Below are 6,270 nucleotides of genomic sequence, written 5' to 3' on the forward strand. Positions count from 1 at the left end.
GCTTGCCCTGTAATGGTAGTGTTGTCCCAGTCAAATTCATGTTGTTTGTCGTCTGCGTGTGTGGCTACTAGGATATACCGGCCACTACAGCGGACAGCTGAAACTGACAACCGGAAGCGGCAGGGACAGGCCACTATAAATGCCGGAGGAAACACCACAGAAGCGCTTCACAGGAGGCTCCCAAGCACTGAGGATGTCACCTAGACAGGGGACGAAACATTTGCAACAAAAACTTCCAGCTCGGCGAACAGAACCACAGCAACGAGCACCCGAGCTACAAATCTTCTCACAAGCTTTGAAATTCAGAGATATTGCATTCAATTCCTTTGTTCAAATTGTTAATATTTGATTTCTCTGCACAGATGCTACCAGACCTGCTGTGCTTTTCCAGCGATTTGTGGTTTTGTTTCTGATTGCCAACATCTGCAGTTATATCTATTTTCATTTGGAGAAAATATTCATAGCTATCCTCCAATTCTGGTATTTTGGTACGAAAAACGTGCTTGAATCGCAATATCCCATTATATTTAGTTTAAAAAATGAATTACCAACATACAATTAGTGAATCAGTAGATTTCCATGTAAATACTTATGAATATTGAAAACCTCTAAGATTAAAAATGTTTTTTCAAGGTATTTTCTGATTTTAACATGCAGTAACTTTCACCACTGGAATTTTGTAAATGTCCCTCTTGAAAATAAACTGCTCAAACAAGTGTGAAAAATGCTCACATATCCCAGGGAAACGTCTTTGATAACTGCCTTGTAATAAAGCTGCAGAAAATAAAAAAGATACTGCAAATCTGCACTTAACTCCAGGAACACATTCCTTAGTTTGCATTCCCCTCAAACTACACCATTATATCCCAGTAGAGCATCTTTGCATCAAGCCTATAGCTGGTTTAGACATACATCTTTGAGGCCTCCAATGGAGCTGCTTTGGAATACTCTACAAAAAAGGTTCAATTTAGCAGGCAGTAAAATCATGCTTTAAGGTGCTCAAGTCAAAATGAATATATAGACAAAATAAAATATTCTTTTAATAGGGTTCAGTAGTTTGAACAAAAAATGCTAACTCCTCAACTTTTCCTTACATATAACTGTACACACAATTAAAGTTTCTAGCTGGTACCTACAAGGTTTCAGCATTCTCCTTTTCTAAACTTGGTAGAGGCTTGCTGGGATATAGTTTATAAGCACTGACACCCCTACAAATATTTCACTTTCACTCACTTGCCAAAACACATGTACAATAGTGAACTAGCCAAGATCATACAGACTACCAGTGAAACATATAATCCAACATTTTGAACTGCAGATCTCTTTGGTATCTAGTGAAATTTCGTTGAATCAAAATTGCTGTTTATGGATACATAAGTATACTGATCTTTTTTCTGGAAAAAGACATATATAAAACTTAAAGTCAGAGATCATTATAATGGACCTGTGCAAAAGATTCCTTCAAGCATCCAACTTCATATCAGCATACATCAATGACAGTCAAAAGGAAATTTACTTTTGAGATCCAAATGCAAAGGTTTGAAACTATGATCAGAATTATTCAAATAAGAAAATATGATTACAAACAAATGCTTCATTGGAACATGTTGAAATGAAGTCAAGCAACGTACAATGGGATTAAAATGTTGATGTTTAGAGGGGTTTGGGAAAGAGACAATCGGTCTGAATCCTTTAAGTATTTTGTTATTCAATTAAAATATATTACTGTAAATATTTATCCTAAGCTATTACCAACGCTGCTCTTTGTAATTCGCATCATCTGTACCAAAACAACAATTCACACAGCCATAATTCAGCATTTGACAAAATGATTAATAGTAATTATGATGCTAGAGTCTGAATGTGGATGTAGTTCTTCCTAAATTTGGTCAGGTCAAATTGAATATTCCCATGTGAACGTGCCCCAAAACCCACAAATGTTTGCTTGCATCACGTACAATGTAGAGTCTCTCGTTACAGGATGTTTACTAGTTTTGGTGCAAACCCGTGGTTTCAAGCATCATCTCCTCCTCCTCCTCCTCCTCTCCCCACACAAAGCTCCATCCCCTCCTCCCGCTCCCCTGACAAAGCTCCATCTGGCCCTCCTCTCCTTCATCACCTGCTCTCACATGTGGATCCCCACTCTCCCTCACATATACGACCGTCCTCAGCCCGCTACCCCCAAACCCTAAGAGTTGCAGGAAAGAATTCCTTCGAGCACGCAAACGTACACCTTGCTGAAGCGAAGACGGACTCAAAGTTCTTTCGAGTTTGTGGAAACGCCGCGAGGCCCAGTATGGAGTCCAATAGAACAGATACTGGGGGCTGGACTGGTGGAGACGGACGACTCTCTATTTAAACACAACCTCGTACTTACACAACTGCTACAGGAGAAACTTTCAATCCACCAAGAACCGAGAAAGGGCCTTCCAGTTAAACGGCACCTACATTGCCGTGTCAGACAACCTACTTTCCCGAAGTTTCTTCTCTCACCGGTCACATCCCCACCCCCCAACCTTCCTCATAATCCAGTGCCGCCGCTGACAATCCGCTCCGCTGTTCGAATTTCGTATCCAAAACTCTGATTGGTTACTCCGGGTGGCCAATCAGCGGCCGTATTACTGTTCACGGCAACCGGAAGTAGTTGGGCAAGCGGCCTGAAAATTTTTTGCTGCGAAGGTTCCTTTTTCAATACGGTTCAGCCGGAGATGGTAGGTATAGTTAGGGTGGGTAGAAGGGCGGGAATGAAGGAAGAGAAACAGATCGATCCCCTAAATAATATCGAATCATTTAGCCTCATATTGTTAAAAAAAAATCCTTAGGGGAGGAGAGAGGGATAGGGGGACAGGTTCTTGGTAACAGTAAGGGCCTCTGGCTTAGTGTGAAATGCGAGTTGTTGGAAACCATACGGGCCATATCGATGAAAGGGTAATTGTGGCTTCTGTTTTGAGTTATATCGTATTGTTTGGCTACTGGTTCTAGGGAACTACAGCAGAGCCACTGCTAGGTGCCATTCAGCCCGTCATGTCTAGTTGAAAATGAGCTGGATGTATCGCTTGTTAAAAAAAATCACACTTTCTCATGCTTACACCACTTCTTTAACTACCCATTTAAATCTCTCTTCTGCCTATACTGTACAAGATTTGGGGAGTGGAGCGGTAGAATCGAGAGTGGAATAGAATGCTATTCACTATTCGTTCATGTTTTGAATTCAGTATGATTGTTAACACTTGTCAATCTGCGCTGTCCTTTGTTTTAATTTACTCGTGGTACATGGGCGTCGCTGGCTGGGCCAGCATTTATTACCCATCCCTAGTTGCCATTGAGAAGGTCATGGCGAGCTGTCGTCTTGAACATGCAGTCCACTTATTGTAGGTAACACTGACAATGCCATTCGGGAGGCACTTCAAGGACTTTGACTCTGACAATGAAAACATGGCAATATACTTCCAAGTCAGGATGGTGACTGGGATGGAGAGAAACTTGCAGGTGGTAGTGTTCCCATGTATCTGCTAACCTTGTCCTTCTAGATGGAAGTGGTCATGGTTTTGAAAGGTCCTGTCTGAGTATCTTATATGATTTTCTTGCAAAATGATGCCCAGAACTGTAATCAGTTTGTATCTAACTAGTGTTCTGTTTAGTTCTCTCATTATCTCCCTACTCTTAATTTTATTAGTTGTGTGTAGACTATATCTTGTACATTTCCCTGATCACCTTAACTATCACTGTTACCTTCAAGGATCTGTGGATTTGTATCCAACATTCCTCTTCCTCTACATTAATATGTCCTAACAGGTTTTTGTGTACTTCTGTGCCTTATTTGGCTAACAACTGCATTGATTGTTCTCATACAGATTCCTTCCTCACTAGGAACTATGACTAATTTTTGTATCCTCTGTAAGCTTAATTGTGCTCCATATGAGTTGTCTTCATTGACTGTCCTTGTGTTACTTTGTAAAACAACACATTCTCACATTTACACATTCTCACATTTGAGTTGAAACTTTATTGCTGGAACAGCACAGCAGGTCAGGCAGTATCTAGGGAACAGAAGATTCGACGTTTCGGGCACATGCCCTTCTTCAGGAACACATTCTGAAGCAGACTCACATTTCCAACGCCCCTCCTCCAAGTCCCTCCTCCCTACCTTTTATCTTCTCCTGCTGAACACTCTCTGCTCATTCCTGATGAGGTCAAGGTGAGGGTGATAGATCAGACTGGGGTGGGGGCAGGGAGGTTGAAATGTTGAGCTACAGGGTGGTTGGGTTGGTTGGTCCGGGTGTCCCAGAGGTACTTTGATCTCCAGCGTCTGCAGACCTCACTTTCTCCACATTCTCACATGACCTACCTTTCAATCCATGCTGACTATTGCTTAATTTGCATCCTTCGAAATGCTTTATACTGTCTGAATTTTTTTTTCGTAATTTGTTTTTCATTGGATAGACTTTTTTTTTGACCTGTAAAGAACTTGTAATATTCTTCCTCTAATTTTAAACAATGATTTGACTGGCTGAAACCTGTGACCAGAAGATTGGAAAATGACACAGCTTCACTTTCCTTGCTTAGTTTCTGTTAAAGTATAATGTATTCCGTCCTGGACAGGCCCTGGCAATTTATCCACTTCCAAGATAAACCTCTTGATACTACTTTTTGCTAAATTAGTGTACATATATGTATGTTTATCCTATGTAATATTTCTTTCACATGACTACATTGTCAGCCTCTTTAATGAGCACAGTTGCAAAGTCTTCATTAAGAATCATGCTTGGGTCTTGGGAGTGGGAGTTTGAATTTGCTGGTATTCCTGTACATCTGCTGTTGTCAAATGTGGGAAGAAATTGCAGGTTTGGAATGTACTGTTGAAGGAACTTGTTTGCATATGGCACAGACATACCCTGTTTTGACATATTTGCTTTGGTTTATGGTTCACTTTTGCCTTGTCTTAATCTGTCACTGTGCAGATGGAGGCCATTCAGCTCATTTTATGCACAGTGGCTCTCCAAATGAGCAATTCACCTTATGCTACCTTTCCTCAGCCTTTTCCCTGTAACTGTCTATTATTTTCCTTTTCAAATAAGTCTAATTCCATTTTGAATGTCTCAATTGAGCCTGTCTCCACCATATTTTTAAACCCTAACTAATTATGATGTGGAAATGTTTTTCCTCAGGGTGCTATTGTATATTTTGACAGTTATTTTAAAATTGTGTCTTCTCTTTCTCAATCCTTACACTAGGGGACCAGTAACTTCTCATCTCTTTCCAAACATCTCATGATTTTGAATACCTCTGTCAAATCTCCTCTCCAAGTTACATAGTCCCATGTCCTGCAGTATATCTCTGTACAGATGTTCCTAATTCCTGAACCATTGTCATGAAATGTTTCTGCACTCGTCTCCAATTCTTCAGGTAGATTCTGAAGTCCAGAAGTTGTTGCAGTGGTCCAACTGAAATTGAACTTTTCTTATACAAGTTTAACGCTAAGTCTGTTTCTCCCTCCTATCTTGCCTGGCTTTCCCTTAATTATATCTGTACTATTTGCTTTAGTCACACCCTGTGGTAGGAATTTCTGCATTCTCGCCACCTTTCTGAAATTTCTGTTGGATTTCATGGTAATTATCTTATATAAATGAGTATTCTCTCGACAAAAGGAAATGTCCACTCTATTTTAAGAAAAAGTAATAATTTTAAATGTTTACATTGGCCATCATAAGCATTTTTTTCGAAGGAGAGAAATCCAGTCTCTTAATCCTTTCTTGTTATATATACTCTTTTTTTGCGCTCTATCCAATTCCTATTTATGATATGGTGACCAGACTGCACACAATGCTATGACTATGTTTCAATTCAGATTTTGCATAACATCCCTGCTTTTCAACTTCTATCCCTCTAGAAGTAAAGCCTGGTGCTTAATTTGCTTTATTTGTGACCTGTAATCTGTAGCTGAACTTGTAATGATTTCTGTATTTGTACCCCACTGAGACCTGCACCTTCCAGATAACTGACTTGCTTATTCTGAGAAAGTCTTTGAGGAGAAAGTGAGGTCTGCAGATGCTGGAGATCAGAGCTGGAAATGTGTTGCTGGAAAAGCGCAGCAGGTCAGGCAGCATCCAGGGAACAGGAGAATCGACGTTTCGGGCATAAGCCCTTCTTCAGGAATGGGGAAAGTTTGTCCAGCAGGCTAAGATAAAAGGTAGGGAGGAAGGACTTGGGGGAGGGGCGTCGGAAATGTGATAGGTGGAAAGAGGTCAAGGTGAGGGTGAAAGGTCAGAC

The 6,270-nt window shown here is 40.6% G+C and overlaps 2 protein-coding genes across 2 annotated transcripts in view; one reads left to right on the forward strand and one right to left on the reverse strand.

The window, feature by feature from the left end:
* fbxo43 (F-box protein 43) overlaps positions 1 to 2,506 on the reverse strand; it is a 41,442-nt gene extending 38,936 nt beyond the window's left edge. Inside the window, exon 1 of the mRNA XM_043688487.1 lies at positions 2,378 to 2,506. The gene's annotated coding sequence lies outside the window, so the exon portion shown is untranslated. The remainder of the gene's footprint in view (positions 1 to 2,377) is intronic.
* A 116-nt stretch (positions 2,507 to 2,622) lies between these two features.
* The window catches only part of polr2k (RNA polymerase II, I and III subunit K), a 14,566-nt gene continuing 10,918 nt past the window's right edge, over positions 2,623 to 6,270 (forward strand). Inside the window, exon 1 of the mRNA XM_043688488.1 lies at positions 2,623 to 2,711. The gene's annotated coding sequence lies outside the window, so the exon portion shown is untranslated. The remainder of the gene's footprint in view (positions 2,712 to 6,270) is intronic.

Source organism: Chiloscyllium plagiosum, chromosome 4 (genome assembly GCF_004010195.1).
Source record: "Chiloscyllium plagiosum isolate BGI_BamShark_2017 chromosome 4, ASM401019v2, whole genome shotgun sequence".
NCBI classification, from domain to species: Eukaryota; Metazoa; Chordata; class Chondrichthyes; order Orectolobiformes; family Hemiscylliidae; genus Chiloscyllium; species Chiloscyllium plagiosum.